Source organism: Elephas maximus, chromosome 26, assembly GCF_024166365.1.
Source record: "Elephas maximus indicus isolate mEleMax1 chromosome 26, mEleMax1 primary haplotype, whole genome shotgun sequence".
Taxonomy (NCBI): Eukaryota; Metazoa; Chordata; class Mammalia; order Proboscidea; family Elephantidae; genus Elephas; species Elephas maximus.
This window is the reverse complement of record NC_064844.1, coordinates 47,505,012-47,526,440: the sequence shown is the minus strand read 5'-3', so window position 1 is coordinate 47,526,440 and position 21,429 is coordinate 47,505,012. Positions and strand designations below refer to the sequence as shown.

Below are 21,429 nucleotides of genomic sequence, written 5' to 3'. Positions count from 1 at the left end.
CCAGGACTCCTCCAGTTTAATGCTCAAACCAACCCAAACCAAACCCATTGCCATCGAGTTGATTCTGACTCATAGCGACATTAGAAGACAGCAAAGGAAATTTTCTTTGAGACTTCAAATGTATTTTTCTTGGTCGGACATCTGTTTATTCCTGCTGTAACCAGAACTAGTGCGGTATTGATTTAATGTGTTCCCAGAAACTCTGAATTTTGTGCTATGCCTGCTCTGATACTGAGCAATGTGATGAACAATGTCTGAGGTTACCAGTTGGGCTTCACTCCTAGCGCTGATAAGACACTTTGACAAGGATGAAGTTTTCTCTAAGTGGCAGTTTAGTCCCCTTGATGAATAATGAGTGATAACTGCTTGAAGCAATGTGGTGGAATACCACACCACCTGGTCTGAAGGTTTTGGAGAATTTAGCATTTAGACTCTTGAGCCACAGCAGTACAACAGCGGGTAATAAGAGCTTGGCTATGCTGAACCACAAAGCTTCTAGATGTCCAGTCTGTACACTAAGTTCAGGTCAATTTTGAGAGATGGCGGAGGCAATGGGCTTCTTGACGTCCTGACTCTGGAATTACAGAAGAGCATCTGGAAAATATTCAAGACTTCTAAGGCAGGTTAGTTTACAACCACTCTCGCTTCTGCTGCAACCATTAGGTCCCTGCATGTTTTTCCTATACTTGAAGCTCCTTTCCTGAACTTACCCTTGTAGTTCTATGACAGACTGTAAATCCCATAAAGTAGGGGGCACTTTATGCCAGAGTCTGGCACAGTTGCCACTCAGAAACACATGCCCAATATTTTAGAAAAAACACAGTCCTCTTTATCTCCAAGGATCATACAGTCTCCATTTCTACTTTCCATACTCCAAGCCCAAGTTGGCATAGGTTGTTGTCCCTTAGCCTGAGGTGGGTGGTGTGGAAATTAAACACAGCACAGCAGTGTAAGGTCAGGGGTTCCAATCCACTAGCTGCTCCTGGGACAAAGCAGTCTACTTCCCTAAAGATTTACAGCCTTGGAAACCCTATGGGGCAGTTCTACTCTGTCCTGTAGGGTCGTATGAGTCCAAATCAACACCACAGCAGTGAGTTTGGTTAGCGGGTTTTTTCCCTCAGCTGGTGCCCAAACTATGAGCGTCACCAGGACACCCCGTGCTTAGTCACTGGAATCCTCTGCATCACTGGAGGAAGAGGTCTCAAAACTTCAAAACAACATGGGGCAGGTGCAAAACCAACGCTTTGACCGATTTCCTTAAAATCTTGCTCCTCAAGGGTGGTCCTCGGACCAGGAGCATCATCACCACCACTTGGGAGCTAGTTAGAAAGGTGGAATCTCAGGTCTGTACCCCAAACTTACTGGATCAGAATCCGCAGTTAAACAAGATACCCAGGTGATGACTATTCATATTAGGATTTTAGAAACTAACAGATGTAGCAAACGATCAATCGAGCGCTTCCCAGTCCCTGAACACGCAGGCTCAATCTTTTGTGCATACCTCGCACCCACTGGGCGCTGCAGCAACCTAACCCCCAGGGACTTTGGAGCCGGCGCAGCCGAGGGCCGTTTAGTGATTGGCTGCTGTGGCCACGTGACCGGCGCTGGGCCTCCCGTGTGAGCTGATTGGCTCTCGCGGACGCTGACGGACGGGGCCGAGGCGGGTCAGAGCCTGGTCGGAGGGGCGCGCGCGGACCAGAGGGGAGAAGGCGCGAGAGCGCTAGTGCGCGTGCGCGAGCGGCGGGGCTTTGTTTCGCGCTGTCGGAGGAAGCCGGAGCGCTTGTCCTGAGGTGAGCAAGGTCGTGGGGCTGCCGGTCCTGCCTCACCTTCTCCGGGTTGGGGTGAGCAGGATGGGCCGGGGCGGGGTGAGCAGGATGGGCCGGGGCGGGGCGGGGCGGCGTGACCCGGGGACCGAGCCCGAGTGCCGCCTGAAGAAGCTTCTCTGCCCGCTGGACCTGCAGGCGAGCCCCTGGCCCAGGTTCCCCGCAGTTGGGCGCTCTGAGTGGGCTGAAGGAAGCCAGAGATTCGTTACAGGGGTAAAAATGTCCTAAGTAGCTGGGCACTGGCGGAGCAGGTCTGAATGAGACGCTTAACTGATGACTGGTAAATTGTGAGGAAGGAAATACCTGCAGTGAACTGCAGACCAGATCAGCACACTGAGATTCTTCTTCAAGAAGACAGGACTTTTTGTGTGTGGGGGGGGTTGGGGGGGTCGCTGTAAACTGAGGTTTTTCTGGGGCTGTTCAAGCGGGCAATTACTTATTTTCTGCACGTTAATGGGTTGTAGGGAGAGGAAGGCAGGGTCTAAATTAAGCCTCTTCAGAATTCCTCAGTTCTTTGAAAAGTGTGTGTTTGAAGAAGACCATTTGGCCGACAGAAGAGGGATTGGGAGGGAATATCTCTTGTAAACCATGCTTTGAAAAGGGGAGGTGTGTGCAGGAGTTTAAGAGCAGATTAAAACTGCAAGGTATCACCTACCTGTCTCCTTCATTTCCCCAGACCTGCAATAGCAAGGGCATACTGTACATCCATATGGAAAATCAAAACCAAACCCAGTGCCGCCGAGTGGATTTCGACTCATGGCGACCGTGTAGGACTGAGTAGAACTGCCGCCATAGAGTTTCCAAGGAGTCCGTGACGGATTCGAACTGCCGACCCTTTGGTTAGCAGCTGTAGCACTTAACCACTATGCCGCCAGGGTTTTCCGTCCTTGTAGTGAAACGTAAGAAGTCCTTTCAGTTTTCCAGTGGTTAACTAGTGTGCAAATTTTATTGTATTCTGGAGTTTCAATGTAATCCATTTAGAACTTATTCTGGCATGAGATTGACAAAGATCTATCTACCTGATTCCTTGGAGACATCCTGATACATTTTCAAAGCCCTTTTATTACTCTTCTCCCTACAAATTTGTTTCTTTAGGAAACTGTGATTTTCGCACATCTAAGACATACTCCAGAGATGGATTATCCAATAAGCAAGGTACACACGGGTTTACTTGTGCCTACTTACTAACCTGTAGTCACAATTTACCTGTTTTTCACCACATCTTTGATATGTTGAAATGCCTGTGAAATTGTGCCCTACTGATTAGTAAGTAAACACGATTAAGCCTGTTGCACACCTTGCTTAGTGTAACTCCGTGGGTACTTTGCTTACTGGTTAATCTGCCCCTGCATACTTGCAAAATGTCTACACTTCATACGAAATCAATTAGCTTGGCAAGTTAAAAAAAATTGAATAGGGAGCACTTAACAGTTGTTACGGAGATGAGAAATCTGAGGTGAATGAAAGTAAAAGGAGAAGTTGCTGTGAAGCTCAAGCTCTCTGGGAACGTAAACTGAAATATAGGTTGACAGGTTTGGAACACAAAGCAAATTACTGGGAATAACTTAAAATTTTGTCTAGAGTTTTTAAGTTGGTGTTGTTGATGGTGGGGGAAGGAATTCTGAAGGTTGAGGGAGGTAGTATAACTTGAAAAAGTATGTGCTTTTAGGTCTAAAGAAAAAATGTCATTTTTGTCATATAGGCTGCCCCCGGATTACGAACCATTTCCATTCCTAAATCTGTCTTTAAGTTGAATTTGTACATAAGTCTGAACAGTTAGGTACGGTACGTATCTAATGTCAGTTAATCAAATGTTTGTCTTAGCATGTAGTGTTCCTTTTCTATACATAAACATTAACGAATCATTTCCAGATACACTAAAATATCTTTAACATGATAATATAGTAATAATAACAGTGTTTTAATGTGCTTCTCAAAGTAGCGCCAATGTATTTTTGCAAACCAATGTATATATCTAAATATTTAATATAAATAGGGGGTTGGTTTGTAACTACAGGTTGCATGTTAGTCGGATGTAACTGGGGACTGCCTGTGAAAACTACACAAAGGGTGTGCAGTTCTTACAAGAAGGGGCTTTGAAAAGGTTGAAAAACACTGATCAGGTTAAGGAAGGGAAACGGGGAAGATCAGCAGGCTGAGTTCATCTTGAGGGACGCGACATGTATCAGTAACCTATAGCACAAGGTTTTATGTTCTGAATCAATGAAAGCTCACTAGTGTTACTTTAAAAACAACAACAAAATCATTTTCCTTCTGTCGTTTCTGTCCCTTGGGTTAGGCACTGGGAAGATGGAGAGCGAATGAAAGAGATTCGAGTCTGACCTGCATGCCTAAGGAGTACTGTCCTTTGAGAAGAATCCATGTCACATTGTAAATGTAAGAGCCTTCACATCGAGAGGGGTCTGAGCACCTTCCTTAGGATGTGAGATACAGCTAGATATCATAGCCACAGGTAGGGACTGGGAGTGCTATTATCTGATACTGAAGCAGTGGGGGAGAAGGAGAGCCAGGAAATGTTGAATTCAGTGAGGCTCTTGCATTTAGAACATTGAGGAGGCATTTCCGGGCAGAAGTGCCTCAGTGTTGGCTAGCCTGGCTTTGCTTTACATGGCTCCTGGACAACTTGCCAGTCACAGTGAAGGCTTCTGTGGAGGTGACACATCTCAGGTTGTAGCTTATGCTTATAATGTGGTCTAGAAAAGAAAGGCTCACAAAGACAGAAATCTAGGCTGCCATTCCTGTTACCCATAGGCTTCCAGAAAGCAGATTGTGCGCTCCCTACCAGCAGGTGGCACTGCTGTCTCTGGGAATGCCTGGAGGAGGTGAAATAATGGAGCTGGCAAACCAGCAGCATGTAGCGTCTATTCTAGAAGATCTTGAGAGGCTTTGTGAGATCTCAGTCAAAGAGAAGCTCAAAGAAAATAGTTGTGAAAGCCAAAGTGTTTATATAAGCTTGGAATAATGGGTGTCGTGGGGACTGAGGGATGGTTGTGGTTACTCTGCTGGTTGTGTATGTGTGTGTGTGTAGTGGAGGAGAAGGCGGAATGTAACGTAAGAATTAAGCATCATAATACAGGGTTTGACAGCACTTTACATAAATTGGTTAATTGAATGTGAAGTTGAAATCATGATTCAATTAAAATTCCCAATAACTTCATACTTGTGATTCTTTGCTTGTAAAGCTAGTCTACACACATGGGTGGGATTTTGGAAATATACATGTGACTTTTAAACCTGATCAATATCCAATAATTACATACCTTGAAGCTAGGGGTGAGAGTATTAGTAAAAATAATGTTGGTTAATTAGTCATCATACTTCAGGGCTGGCACAGAAGACAGGTCAAAGTTATTCTGAAATCAGTCTCTTCTGAAACTTGAATCTTCCTAATAAGTATGGATTTTCTTAAATTCTGTCCTTTTGTGATTGTATTCACAATCCAAAATGTGAACATCGGTTTTATTGACCTTACAAGCCAGGGTTCATTCATCCATTCTCTCTTTTGAAATTACTAGGTGTCTGTTCTTAGGAATGAACATTGTAAACATGATGTTTGAGGGAGATGGGTGTGGTTGCCAGTGATGGGAAGGTTACAGTGTATACCGAGGACATCAGCTTTGACCCTGACCCAGGTATAGTACGGGTACCTCCCAGGCTTTACAACTGAAAACATTGGGTGCCCATGGTCCATCTGCAGAACCCACCCCCCTGTACGCTGTAGGGAACAGGGATAGTTTTTCGTTCATTTTGTTTTTCAGGGGAAGATGCATGATTTCTTGAAGAGTTTTTTAGATAGTGGAAAAAGAAAGTAAAGAATCTTTAGGACTTTAATATGCAGGAAAACCAATAATGTGAGAAGCACAGTTACGGCTACTAATAGTCAAACAATTCTCAGCCCCCTGCCATGTTCACAGCATGACACCCTGCTGCAACCAGATATTTGCCCCTCTTTTTTTTTTTTTTTAAGACTACAGGACAGAGCCTGCACCACACACTTGATGATCAGCTTCCTGGATACCTGAGCTGAGTTCATACAAGAAAAGTGAATGGACCCCTAAACTGATATACCTGATAACAGCTCTGGCCATCTGGAGACAGGATGTCAGAGCTCCAAATGTGAAAATAATCAAGCTTGCTTACTCAGGCAACCCATTTGGGCATATCAAAACAAAACAAAGCAAGAAGCTACGACACAGTAAACAAACGTAAAAAAAAAAAAACCTAATACAATAACCTATAGATGATTCAGAGACAACAGTCCATGTTCAGCCACATAAACGAAAAGACCACGATCGCCTCAAAAGAAAGAATCAAGGGATCTTCTAGATGAAAGTGCATTCCTGGATTTACCAGAGGCAGAATACAAAAGATTAATAAACAGTAACCTTTAAGAGAGTAAGAAGGAAATGAGGCAACGTGCAGAACAAGCCAAGGAACACACAGATAAAGCAGTTGAAGAATTGAAAAGATGATTCAGGAACATAATGAAAAATTTAATAAGCTGGAAAAATTCATAGACAGCAATCAGAAATTCAGAAGATTAACAATAAAATTACAGAATTAGACAACTCAGTAGAAAGTCATAGGAGCAGAATTGAGCAGGCAGAATTTCTGAAATTGAAGAAATTGGCACCAATATAGTTGAAGAAAACTCAGATAAAAGAATTTAAAAAAATGAAGAAAACTTAAGAATCATGTGGGTCTCTATCAAGAGAAATAACCTACGAATGACTGGAGTACCAGAACAGGGATTGATAACAGAAAATACAGAGAGAATTAACGGAGGATTTGCTGGCAGAAAACTTCCCTGGTAGCGTGAAAGATGAGAAGATACCTATCCAAGTTGCTTATCGAACTCCACATACGGTAGATTTTAAAAGAAATTCATGAACACATAATCAAACTTGCCAAAACCAAAGATAGAGGGAGAATTTTAAGAGCAACTAGGGATAAACGAAGTCACCTACAAAGGAAGGTGAATAAGAATAAGCTCAGACTACTCGTCCGAAACTATGCAGGTAACAAGGCAGCGGGATGACTCATCTAAAAAATTGAAGGAAAAAAATTGCCAGCCAAGAATCACATAGCCTGCAAAACTGTCTCTGAAATATAAAGGTGAAATTAGGACATTTCCAGATAAACAGAAGTTCAGGGAATTCGTAAAAACCAAACCAAAACTGCCAGAAATACTAAAAGGAGTCCTTTGGTTAGAAAATCAATAATATCAGGTATCAACCCAAGACTAGAATATTGGGTATAGCAATCAGAAGTCAACCCAGATAGGGAAATCACAAAAATAAATCAAGATAAAAAATGCTCAAAACAGGGAAACAACGATGTTATTATGTAATAGAAGACAACATTAAAACAATAAAGAGGGACTAGGAAGTGTAGTCATTGATCTTTCATATGGAGAAAAGACAAGGTGATACGAAGAAATAAAAGTTAGGTTTAAGTTTATAAAAATAGTGGTAAATAATAAGGTAACCACAAAGGAGACAAACTATCCTACACATCAAAATAAAATACAAGAAAAAAATAGAGACTCCTCAGAAACAAAATCAACAACAACAAATAGGAGAAAAGGACAATATATGAAGATACTCAGGACATAAATTTAAGTGGGAAAAAGAAACTGTCAACAACACAGAAAAAAAGACATCAAAACGATAGCACTAAATTCATTAAAAAAAAAATTCATACTTATCCATAATTACGCTGAATGTAAATGGCCTAAATTCACGTATAAAGAGACAGAAAGTGGCACAATGGATTAGAAAACACAATCTGTCTATCTGCTGCCTACAAGAGTCATACCTTAGACATAGAGACACAAACAAACAAAAAAAGGATGGAAAAAAAAGTATATCATGCGAACAACAATTAAAAAACAGCAAGAGTGCCAGTATTAATTTCTGTCAAAATAGACTTTAAAGTTAAATTCATCATAAAGGATAAGGAAGGATACTATGTAATGATAAATGGGACAATATACCAAGAAGATATAACCATCCTAACTATTTGTGAACCCAATGATTGGGCTGCAAGATACATAAAACAAATGCTACCAGCATTGAAAAGTGAGATAGACATCTCCACAATAATAGTAGGAGACCTCAACACACCACTTTCAGTGAAGGACAGGACATCCAGAAAAAAGCTCAGTAAAGACACGGAAGATCTAAATGCCACAGTAAACAAAACTTGACCTCATAGACATATAAAGAACACTCCACCCAATAGCAGCCAAGTGTACTTTCTTTTCTAGTGCACATGGAATATTCTCTAGTATAGATCACATATTAGGTCATAAAGCAAGCCTTAGCAGAATCCAAAACATTGAAATATTACAAAGCATCTTCTCTGACCATAGGCCATAAAAGTGGAAATCAATAACAGAAAAAGCAGGGAAAAGAAATCAAACACTTGGAGATTGAACAGTACCCTCCTCAGAAAAGACTGGATTATAGAAAACATTAAGGATGGAATAAAGAAATGCATAGACTCCAATGAGAATGAAAACACTTCCTATCAGAAACTTTGGGACGCAGTGAAAGCAGTGCTCAGAGGTCAACTTATATCAATAAATGCACACAAAGAAAAAGAAGAAAGGGCCAAAATCAAAGAATTTTCCCTATAACTTGAACAAATAGAGGAGAGCAAACAAACCAACAACAAACCCTCAGGCAGTGGGAGAAGAGAAATAATAAAAATTAGAGCAGAACTGAAATAGAGAAGCAATTGAAAGAATGAACAAGACCAAAAGCTGGTTCTTTGAAAAAATCAACAAAATTGAAAAACCATTGACCAAACTCACAACAGAAAAACAGAAGAGAAAGCAATTAACCCGAATAAGAAATGAAATGGGCCATATCACAACAGATCCAACTGAAATTAAAAGAATCATATCAGATTACTATGAAAAATTGTACTCTAACAAATTTGAAAACCTAGAAGAAATGGATGAATTCCTACAAACACATTACCTACCTAAACTAACACAGAGGTGGAACAACTAAATAGACTCATAACAAAAGAAGAGATTGAAAAGGTAATCAAAAAACTCCCAACAAAAAAAGCCCTGACCTGGATGGCTTCACTACAGAGTTCTACCAAACTTTCAGAGAAGAGTTAACACCATTAATACTAAAGGTATTTCAGAGCATAGAAAAGGACAGAATACTCCCAAACTCATTCTATAAAGCCAGTGTATTCCTGATACCAAAACCAGGAAAAGACACTACAAAAAAAGAAAACTACAGACCTATATCCCTAATCAACTTAGATGCAAACATCCTCAACAAAATTCAAGCCAATAGAATTGAACAACATATCAAAAAAATAATTCACCATGACCAAGTGGGATTCATACCAGGTATCCAGGGATGGTTCAACATTAGAAAAACAATTAATGGAATCCATGATATAAATAAAAGACAAGAATCACATGATTTTATCAATTGATGCAGAAAAGGCATTTGACAAAGTTCAACACTCATTCATGATAAAAACTCTCAGCAAAATAGGAATAGAAGGAAAATTTCTCAATATAATAAAGGGTATTTATACAAAGCCAACAGCCAACATCACCCTAAATGGAGAGAGCCTGAAAACATTCCCATTGAGATCGGGAAACAGACAAGGATGCCCTTCATGACTGCTGTTATTCAGCATTGTGCTGGAAGTCCTAACCAGAGCAGTTAGGCTAGATAAAGAAATAAAGGGCATCCAGATTGGCAAAGAAGAAGCAAAAGTATCTCTATTTGCAGATGACAGGATCTTATACACGGAAAAGGCTAAGGAATCCTCCAGAAAACTACTGAAACTAATAGAAGAGTTCAGCAGAGTATCAGGAGAGAAGATAAACATACAAAAAGCAGTTGGATTCCTTTACATCAACAAAAAGAACCTCGAAGAGGAAATCACCAAAGCAATGCCATTTATAGTAGCCCCCAAGAAGACAAAATACTTAGGAATAAATCTTACCAGAGATGTAAAAGACTTATACAAAGAAAACTACACTACACTTCTGCAAGAAACCAAAAGAGACCCACATAAGTGGAAAAACATACCTTACTCATAGATAGGAAGACTTAACATTGTAAAAATGTCTGTTCTTCCAAAAGCGATCTGTAGATTTAATGCAATTCCGATCCAAACTCCAAAAAAACATTTTCTACTGAGATGGAGAAACAAATCACCCACTTCATATGGAAGGGAAAGAGAGCACGGATATGTAAAGCATCACTGAAAAAGAAGAACATAGTGGGAGGCCTCACTCTACCTGATTTTAGAAACTGTTATACCACCATAGTAGTCAAAACAGCCTGGTACAGGTACAACAACAGATACATAGACCAGTGGAACAGAATTGAGAATCCAGACATAATTCCATCCACAGATGAGCAGTAGATATTTGACAAAGACCCAAAGCCAGTTAATTGGGGCAAAGGCAGTCTTTTTAACAAATGATGCTGGTATAACTGGATATCCATCTCCAAAAAAAGGAAAGAAGACCCATACCTCACGCCATGCACAAAAATAAAACTCAAAATAGATCAAAGACCTAAATATAAAATCTAAAATGGTAAAGACCATGGAAGAAAAAATAGGTACAATGCTAGGAGCCCTAATATATGGCATAAACTGTATACATATAGATCACTGGGAGCTCCTGAAAATCAAACACCTATACTCATCCGAAGACTTCACCAAAAGAGTGAAAACATTACCTACAGAGGGGGAAAATGTTTTTAGCTATGACATTTCTGATCATTGCCTGATTTCTAAAATCTACATGATACTACAAAAATTCTACAAAAAGACAAGTAACCTAATGAAAAAATGGGCAAAAGATATGAACAGACACTTCACTAAAGAAAACATTCAGGAAGCTAACAGATACATGAGGAAATGCTCATGATCGTTAGTCATTAGAGAAATGCAAAGCAAAAATACAATGAGATTCCATCTCACTGCAACGAGGGTGGCATTAATCCAAAAAACACAAAATAATACATGGAGAGGTTGTGGAGAGACTGAAACACTTCTACACTGCTGGTGGGATTGTAAAATGGTACAACCATTTTAGAAGTCTATTTGGCAGTTCCTTAAAAAGCTACCATTGGATCTAGCAATCCCACTCCTTGGAATATATCCTGGAGAAATAAGCTCCTTTACATGAACAGATATATGCACACCCTTGTATACTGCAGCACTGTTTACCATAGCAAAAAGATGGAAGCAACCAAGTTGCCCATCAATGGATGAATGGATAAATAAATTATGGCATATTCACACAATGGAAACATTTCATAACATGGAGGCATTATGCTGGAAGGCATTATGCTGAGTGAAATTAGTCAGTTGGAAAAGGACAAATATTGTATAAGACCACTTTTATAAGAACTTGAGAAATAGTTTAAACAGAGAAGAAAATATTCTTTGATGGTTATGAGAGTGGAGAGGCAGCAGGGGTAGGGGAGAGGTATTCACTAATTAGATAGTAGATAAGAACTACTTTAGGTGAAGGGAAAGACAACACACACTACAGGCGAGGTCAGCACAACTGGACTAAACCAAAAGTGAAGAAGTTTCCTGAATAAACTGAATGATTCGAAGGCCAGCGTAGCAGGGGCGGGGGTCTGGGGACCATGGTTTCAGGGGACATCTAAGTCAACTGGCATAAAATGTATTAAGAAATCATTCTGCATCCCAATTTGGATAGTGGCGTCTGGGGTCTTAAGTGTTAGCAAGCGGCCATCTAAGATGCATCAATTGGCCTCAAGCCACCTGGACCAAAGAGAATGGAGAACACCAAGGACACAAGGTAATTACGAGCCAAAGAAACAGAAAGGGCCACATAAACCAGAGACTATGTGAGCCTGAGACCAGAAGAAATAGATGGTGCCCGGCTACAGACGATGACTGCCCTGACAGGGAATACAACAGGAAACCACTGAGGGAGCAGGAGAGCAGTGGGATGCAGACCCCAAATTCTCATAAAAAGACCAGACTTAATTGTCTGACTGAGGCTACAAGGACCCTGGTGGTCATGGCCCCCAGACCTTCTGTTGGCCCAGGACAGAAATCATTCCCAAAGCGAACTCTTCAGACATGGACTGGACAATGGGATGGAGAGGGATGCTGGTGAGGAGGGAGCTTCTTGGATCAGGAGGACACTTGAGACTATGTTGGCATCTCCTGTCTGGAGGGGAAATAAGAGGGTAGAAGGGGTTAGAAGATGGCAGAATGGACATGAAAAGAGAGAATGGAGGGAGGGAACGGACTGTCTCAGTGGGGAGAGAGTAATTGGGAGTATGTAGCAAGTTGTATATAAGTTTTTGTGAGTGACTGGATTTGTAAACTTAAAGCACAATGAAAAATGCAAATACACTTAACTAAAAAAAAATAATAATGGATATGCAAGTATTGATTTCCATTTACCGTACCGTGTTCAATAAGTACTCCTTCCTAATTTCAGGAAGACACTTTTAGATTCACTTTGCTTTGTTGGAGATGACACGTGTGCTAAGTGGCTCCCCTCTTTTCTACTCTGATTTGGTTTCCAGATATTCTGTGCCTTTCTGATTTATGACTTGGGAGTTTTTGACTCCTGTCTTTCACGTCAGTCATCCTACATCTCATGTACTTCTATAAGCGCCTAGGACCCACCATCATCTCAGAGGTGCAAAATAATTTACATGCCAGGAATTGAAAAAAAAAAAGCAAATGTTAGATTCTTTTGCCTTCAGAGTTTGCCGCAGAAACCAGTGTTCCTCTTCAGCGAATTCATTTTTTCCCTTTACTATTTGCTACTCTATGTTCTCTCTTTTTCTGATTGTCCCCAGATAGGAATGACTCAGAATTTGTATACATTGGAAACAAAATTCTCTTTTTTGCCAGAAAGTAAAAAGAAGGAAATTTGTGTTTAAGTGACATTTTGGATCCATAGGACGTATCTTTCTTAGGGCTCACTGTGTTGTGAAGATCATTTCCCTGAAAAATCCCTTGATGTGTACCCTGTGACAGCTTGCCTCTGTCTAGTACCCTGGTGGCCTTTCTTGGTGAATTTCACCTTCTGGGACCTTTTTGGGTATGGGCCAGAATCATATTTGTTCTAGCTTTAGTGAAGAATAACAATACCTTTTCTTTAGGTGGTTATCATTGAGCTTATTTAATGACAGAAAAAAGTCAAGTGATTGCATTCTAATCCGACCACACTACTAAGTTACTGAGAGATTTTGGAGGCATCAGTGACTTCTCTGAATTTGTTTCCTTGTCTTAAATATAAGGGGGGGGGGGGTGTTGGGTAGTAACTCCTTAGATTCTTCCTCTTCTCCAAACCCTGTGACTGTCAGATTCTATCTGATGCTCATACTAAACACATCCTAGAACTGCTGGCTAGTTGGGAATTCATTTATAATCAATTAAAGTCAGGACCAGGAAAATTATTCTTTATTTCTACAAATCACTTTGTGGTTTACAAAACTATTCTCTAACTCTTTATCCCTTTTTACTCTCTTTTCTGTTCTTCTGAGGCCAGCAGCGTTGACATCACCTGGGAACTTACCAGAAAAACACAATCTCAGACCTCACCATGTCCTCCTGAGTTAGAATCTACATTTTACCAAGATGTTCAGGTGATGTGCATGCACAGGGAGTCTGAGAACTGCTGCTTTGTCTCATTTTCAGTCTCCTAATACGGTCGCTATGATTTAGAACCAATTCACCAGCACCTAACAACAGTAACAACAGTGACCCTCAGAGGAAGGCAGGGTATTTTACAGATGAGGAAATCAAGACTCAGAGTTGTTAAGTAACTAAGTCAAGGTTACTGTGCTTGTGTCTTATCTAAAATTTCTTGCTCTAAACCTAATGCAGCCAGAATGCTCATTAGAAGTGAGGATAGCAAAACTTCATCTCACGTACATTGGACATGTGATCAGGTCCCACCTCTGAAGTATATCATACTTGGAAAAATAGAGGGTCACCCAAAAAGAGAAAAACCTTCAATGAGATGGATTGAAACAGTGGGCTCTAACATAGCAATGATTGTGAGGATGGCACAGTGTTTCATTCTATCGTATGTAGGGTCTCTGAGAGTCAGAATTGATGGCACCTAACAACAACAACAACAACAAACCTAATGCTGTCTTCTTGGTTGGGCTGGAGTCAGCCTTGTACAACAGAGACTCCTGGCTGCCTAGCAGTCCATGTGGATAGTTCTAGCCAACTAGTGGCTGAGTTCTGGCCAGCATAATGTGAGTGTAGGTGGGAGGTACTGAGATCCATTTCTAGGGAAAAGAGACAAACTCAAAAATATAACTGCCGTGCAAGCTCCTCCATTGTGTTTTCCACTCCTAGCTGGCTTGAAAGGAGAGAACTACTGAGAGCAGCCTTGGTCTTCAAGGGGCAGGGGAGAATGGTGTAAGTACAGGTGTCTGGTTGCAGCAGGGGGTCATGCTCTGAACAAGTTAGGGGGCTACCAGCCATCCCCCCAGTGTCTGTGAGGGAAGCATGTCCCTGTTCCTGGAACACACAGGTGGGTGGGTTCTGCAGCTGGACCAGGGGCACCCAATGATTTTGGTTGTAAGGACTGGTCGGCACCACTTATCCTTGGACCTCTCTTGTGGGTGGCCTGGTGACGTGGGTGGAGCCACCAGTCCTCAGGCCCCTGATGTGGGTAGGTGAGGAACCTGTTTAATAGGCAAAGTGGTGTCAAACATGAAAAACCTACCTCTCCACCACCCAGCTGAGACAGTTGAAGTCAGATCTCAAGTAGATGCACTGTTGCAGTCTACCAACAAGGGCCTAATCTGAAATGGGCCCACATAGGTCCATGCAGGGGTTAAAGGTATTTAAAATCCATTGACCGTTTGTGCCTCAGCAGGAGTTTCTATCCTCAGCTCCCCAGCTTAGTGGAGCTGGCAGATTATCTTTTCCCCCAAGGACAGGAGAATGGCTCAGGGTGCGCAGCAGAACCCCTGGGGGTGTGGTAAAATAAACGCGAGTACTTAGCTTTTGCCGAGAGTGCTGTTCTTCTCTGGTTGGGGAGATGTGAGCAGACTGTGCGGCCTGCTGTCTCTCCCTGAGGAACCGCATCCTGAACATTACCGCCAGCTCTGCTGTGGTTGTTCTGGGGAATTGTGCCTCAGCGGTGCTGGTTCCTGCCGAGTCAGGTCCAGCAACTCCTTGCCCGCTTCTGAACCATTTCTCCCTCCCCCTGCTGCTCAGCTCAGTCCAATTTCCGAACTTTGCCTGTGAAGTTCAGGGCTCTTACCTTCTCATGTATATAACTGTTTCACTTGTTTTTTTTGGTCTTTGTTGTAATAGGGATCGCTGGAAGCATCTAACTACTATGCCATCTTGGCCCCGCCTTACCCCAGAGCAACCTTAGAAATGGTTTAGAGATGGCAAGACTGTTGTCAGCCTGGGTACTTGGATCACTGCATTCAGAAGGCCCACCACAGTGATGGACCTTTCACCTGTCCAGTATCTGTACAGGAGCCAGAAGTAAACTTTTATTGAGCTTGAGCCATTATCTGTGTTTGGGTCTATTTCTTAAGTGCTTACCCAACTCTAACAAATACACTCGAGCAGTGACCTAGTACTTGAAGTCGTGGTTCTTTTGGCCTAATACATTCATTCATTTTTTTTGTCCCTGGCAGTTGGTGATCGATCAATCGTGGTCCAGCATGCAGAAGTGACTGAGTGGGGAAAAGCAGCAGAGCTGATGAGTTGTGAAGACGTGTGTTTGAGGGCTGCCACACTCTCTACTCCAGGGTAAGGCAAAGGCAGTGGCTGCCACTGTTACTCTGACTTTGCCAAGTCACGGGGACTCTTGTCTCTCCAGCCTCTCAGAGTTAGTGCAGTGGGATGCCCTGCCTGTGAAAGGTTCCCAAAGCCTCTGTTGATTCAACTCGTCACACCATGCCAATCAGTAATTCTGAAGAGAAAACCATTCGGTTTTTGGGTGATAGGATGGAATTCATTATGTGCATGGAAATATCTCAGGCATTATTAGGGATTTATTGACATGAGATGTGATTTTCCACAAATCAGGGAAGCGTTGTTGGACCTTCCTGAGATGTGTTGTTGATAATGGAACCAGGTCTGATTGCCCTTCCCCTGTACCATATCAGGTTGTTAGCTCTGCCAGCTCACATTCCCTCAGCCACCATCCTTCTTCTCCATGGCTCACTTTCCGTAACTGTTGTTTTGTTATTTACTTTTTCTAGAAAGGAAGCAGATTGCCACAGAGTTGAAGATTCCAGGTTTGGTGGATAATAGCATGAGCAAAGCACATGGTCCTGCCAGTTCCACTTTATCCTTCATCACTGGCGGTCACATGTCTGTTTACTCATCTCTTTACAGTTCCTAGTGAATCAGGTAAGGAGCCCAGGTTACACGAAGGTTAAGCACACGGCTGCTAACCATAAGGTTGGCAGTTTGAACCCGCCCAGGGGCTCCATGGGAGAAGGACCTGGGAATCTGATAGCACCTGACAACAGTGAATCAGGCATTGGCATTGGAAGCATTGACCAAGGCTGCCTTTGAGCTTTCATTCATGCCGAAGAGTTTTGAGGCCAGAAGGAGAAAGTCTCTGTTTGGTGTTCCCTTCTCAGAGTCCAGGTGGAAGTCTGGGAAGAAGGGGTAGAAAAGATACCACATCTCTTTCTGAGCTCTCCAGCTTCTACAGCTTGAACTCAAATCAGACTCCTTGAAGAGAAAATTACAACTAATAAAAATCTAGGCAGAGCTAAGGATGGTTAGGAAAGAGGGACAGGAGGTGAAAAATTAAAAAAGAAAAATTGTATTCAGCTGAAAAACTGGTTGGAGTGTTTTTCTCAAGCTTACTTTAGTACTTTGGAGACCTTACTAGATAATATCCCACTGCCCAGCCTCAGACAGAGGGCAGCCACAAAGGCTGATGTCCGTGGGTGCCTCGCATGGCTTGGTAATGAGTGCAATTTACTGAGTAAAATAGACAATTAGGGTCTGTAGATCTCTGGAGATTCCCATCAACATATATCATTACTGCTCTTGAGTGACGCATGTGCGTGGAGATGAGCAAAGCAGAGAAAAGGCAGCTGAAGGAGCATGTCAGCAACTGAAGACTCCAGGTGAGCAGCCAGTCACAGGCAGACCACAGCTCAGGGGACGGAGGTTGCTAAGGAAAGGAGCTGGTCTTTGCCAGGTTTTCTCAATAAAGGAAGAGTTGGGCTTTGTGAGCTCTACTCTTTTTCCTCTATGGCTCCCTATATCCTCTGTTTTAACAGTAACTAAAAAGTATAGCATGTCAGAAATAGCACTTGACCAGCATGTGTAAATGCTGTACAATGATAAAATTGTAGAGTAAGCCATTCTTTAACTATCAGTTAGGGGCCAAAGAAGTAATCCTAGAGATATCAGTAGACCAGAGTTTCTCAACCTCAATGCAGTAGACATTTTGGTCCAGACAGTTCTTGTTGGGGGGTGGGGGTGGGGCGGTTGTTGTAGGATGTTTAGCAGCATCATTGGTCTCTGCTCACTGGATGTCAGTAGCATTGCCCCCTCCCCAGTCGTGACAATCAAAAATGTCTCCAGACATGCCAGAAGTCTGCGTGAGGGCAGAGGGGCACCAAAATAGCCCCAGTTGAGAGTGACTACAGTGGGAGATACAGTAATTTAATCTTCTCTGAGTTTCTCTGGGACTGTATTTTAATGATTTAACCTCATCGTGCCTCAGTTTCCCTACCTGTAGACACAGTCTAAGGAAGTAATGTGCATAGTACTGCGTGGCAAGTACTCTGTAAGTGCTCAAGACAATACCTGTCTCCCCACATTTCCAGGACCGAAAGATCACTCTTAATCTTTGTAATGGCAGTAACTGAGGGGTAGTGGGAATTTGGAACAGGGTAAAGGCTTAGTGGTGTGGGAAATGGTGAACAGTGCTGACATCTGAGTTTATTTGAAGGCATCCTGTCCTAGTTTATTGTGACCGTGTATTCTGGATGAAGGCTTTCTTTTGGAGAGGAAAGAAAGGGGAGGGTGAAGGAGGCAGGAAGGTGGCTGCTACTAGAGCAGTCAGGGAAGTGCACTTGACGGGGTGATCTCATACTGTGAAAGTGACTCATATGTAATTAGACCAGAGGACATAGAGAAGTAACCCCCAAAATCAAAATATCTTTTCAAATGACTGCTGATCCAGAAGAGTTGTTGCAGGTGATTAATGAAGACCAGAGACTGTTTGGAGAAGCCTCTTTGTTCTAGAGCCTTTACTTTTCTCTCTCCTCTCTTTTGGAATATGGAAACACGTTGTCTTCAACATATGCCTTTGATAAACGCGTTACTGTGATACGTGTGTTCTTTTGTTACTCTTCAGAACTGTGTGTCGGAAAGGTGAAAAAGGCTGTAATCCTGATATAGACCCGAGTGATGTACGTTATTTTAATAGAAAGCACCAACTTGACTCTAAGACAGGGTCAGTGCAGGTATTAGATGTAAACCACCCCGACAGGCTTGCGTTCGCCCTTGCGGTGTTTTCTGGTCTCTGTAGTGTTAGACACACTTGCAAAGCTTCTGACAAATGTGGACAGATTTTGGATCTAATAGGTGGAGAAGCCATCTTAGACAGGTAGCCTTGTTATGCATATTCTGTCTGCCCTGCATTTATACTACTAGGTGTTAAGTTTTTACTAGAAGAAAAGGGGGGCACTTCTGTGTAGCAGAAAGGGGACAGTGAGAGAAGCTGTTTTGGTAGATAGGTTGGTGTCTTAGCCATCTAGTGCTGCTGTAACAGAAATGCCACAAGTGGATGGCTTTAACAAAGAGAAATTTGTTCTCTCACAGTTTAGGAGGCTAGAAGTACAAATTCATGATGCTAGCCCCAGGGGAAGGCTTATTCTCTGTCAGTTCTGGGGAAAGGTCCTTGTCATCTACCTTCCTTCCCATCCTAGGAACTTCTCAGTGCAGGGGCCTTGTGTCCAAAGGAAGTGCTCCCCACCTGGTTCTGCATGCTTGGTGGCAGGAGGTCCCCATGTCTCTATACTCACTTCTCTCTTTTATACCTTGAAAGAGATTGATTTAAAATACAAACTAATTTTGTAGATTGAGTCCTGCCTCATTAACATAACTGCCCTTAACCCTACCTCGTTAACATCACAGAGGTAGGATTTAGAACACAGGAAATTACATCAGATGACAAAGTGGTGGATAGTCATACAATACTGGGAATCATGGCCTAGCCAAATTGACACACATTTTGGGGGGACACAATTCAATCCATGAAAGTTGGTGTTTGAATAGTTGAAGTTTTTATTCTAGTGCTACTCAAAGTGTGGTCCTAGCAGCATCAGCATTACCTAGGAACGTGTCAGAGGTGGGAAACCCTGGTGGTGTAGTGGTTAAGTGCTACGGCTCTTAACCAAGAGGTCGGCACTTCGAATCCGCCAGGCGCTCCTTGGAAACTCTATGGGACAGTTCTGCTCTGTCCTGTAGGGTTGCTATGAGTTGAAATTGACTCAGTGGCAGTGGGTTTTGTTTTTTTTTTTGTCAGAATTGTAAATGATCGGGGCTCAATCAACCCAGACCTGCTAAATCAGAACCTTAGGGTTGGAGATCAATAATCTGTGTTTTAACAAGCCCACCATGATTCTGATGTATGTTAAAATTTGCAAAGTACTGCTCTGGTGATGCGTGATATGGTGATATCTTATGCATAGTGTCTGCGTGTGTATGAAGGGCAAGGGTTAAGGAAGTGTTTTATCAGGTAGTCGGAGGATGAGTAAGACTGTCTTGTGATATACTTTTGGATTATTTACCCAGTTTTTTTTGGTCTAAGCCTTTAACTATGCTGTCTAGTATAATAGCCACAAGTCACATGTGGCTATTCATTTTTAAATTAGTATAATTAAATACAATTAATATAATTAAATACAATTAAATACTGAATTAGTTATTCAGTTGAACTAGCCACGTTTCAAGTGCTTAGTAGCCACATGTGCTTAATGCTACCTTATTAGAGAGCACAGATGTAGAACGTGTTCATCATCACAGAAAGTTCTATCGGACAACAGTGTTTCAGCCTGTTATGACCCCTGTTTGACTCATACAGGCTGGAAACCCCCACTTGTAGTGATGGTGTGTTCTAGTTAAGTCAAGAACTCAACTCATTCAAAGCAAAATTGAGTTTTGGACTTCTCTACCCTGGGGAGACTTTCCGTCTGTAGTTGTATCCTGGTGAACTTTTTATCTGCCTGGTATAGAAGTGCCATGGGCCTGTCTCCCACATGATTGAGTGCACTGCCTCTAAAATATTTGCTCTTTAATCTAAGGTTGCTGAGCTGTCTCTTTCCATTTGGTCTCCCCATGCCCTGACCATCGGTGGTAAAGCTTGTTTGTGCAGAATGTCTGTTTGAATACTGCCTAGAACTTTGTAAAGAGTCTGGAAGAGGTGGCAAGAGAATTTCACCTCTGGTCTTTCCCCAGCATGGCTCAAAAAAGTGTTTCATAAGAGGATATTAATTCACAGACTTAATCTGTGAAGAGTTATCCTCTGAAGAATTAATCGCTAAAGTGAAATTTCCACAGACGTATTACACCACAGATTTAGTAATTAAGCTCTTTAGCAACGTGGAAAAATTTTCAGTTGATACTCTATTGCTATTATCAAGGAGCTCTGGTGATGCAGTGGTTAAGTGCTCAGCTGCTAACTGAAAGGTCGACAGTTGGAACCCACCAGTTGCTCAGAGGGAGAAAGATGGGGCAGTCTGCTTCCCTAAAGATTACAACCTTGGAAAGCCTATAGGGCAGCCTACTCTGCCCTGTCAGGTTGCTCTGAGCTGGAAACGACTCGATGGCAATGAATTTGATTTTGGCATTGCTGTTATCAACAATAGCAATAATTATTTATTTGCTAAGAAATTCTCCTAATTAGAACAAATGAAAAGATGTGGAAGTGCACAGTGTTTAAAAGATGAAATTGAAAGCTACTGGGCCCATGGAAGGAGTGTGAGAGTAAGAACTTTGTGTGTCTTTAGCATTATTGCTGGAGGTAAGGGAAGGAGGTGCATAGGAGATCACGTTGACCTTTGGACAGCCTTAACTTGACAGGTTCACTTCTGAGGGAGGATGTTGTTTATTCTCTTAATGCCCTCCTCTCTTTAATTGCCTTTCTTATCCTCTTTTGTCTGCCCAGAATGTTGGAGGGGGCCCAGTGTTTCTCAAGGAGGATGTTTTGGCGTGATTTATCATGGTATGGAACTGTCCTGCCCATTTAGGACATTTAGCATCCCTGGTCCCTCGATGCCCATGTTAATCCAACCTAACCAAGTCATGTGTCAACCAAAGGTATCCACCCCACTCGCAATACACATTTCCAAATGCCTGTGATTGAGAATCACTGGCTGCTAAAGAGATTAGCTTGGTGTCTTTTTCCAGAGGGAGAAGTGATGAGAGTTGGTGAAGGTGCAGGTGCTCCAAGGGGCTGGCTCATTAATTTCTGACATAACCTGGCCCCAAACAGCCACTTCTCGCAGTGCTAGAACTGATACTAGGAGCTGATTTTGTTCTATTAGACAAGAGGAATTGCATTCTGCTACTG

The 21,429-nt window shown here is 42.2% G+C and overlaps 1 protein-coding gene across 2 annotated transcripts in view; it reads left to right on the top strand.

Annotated features, from left to right (window-relative positions):
* The first annotated feature begins 1,775 nt into the window (after nucleotides 1–1,775).
* Nucleotides 1,776–21,429, top strand: part of TMEM108 (transmembrane protein 108) — a 1,078,120-nt gene continuing 1,058,466 nt past the window's right edge. Inside the window, exon 1 of one of the 2 annotated variants that reach the window (XM_049870593.1) lies at nucleotides 1,776–1,790. The gene's annotated coding sequence lies outside the window, so the exon portion shown is untranslated. Of the gene's footprint in view, nucleotides 1,791–15,605; nucleotides 15,630–21,429 lie in introns of those variants that run through there. The other variant, XM_049870594.1, reaches the window with a different exon arrangement.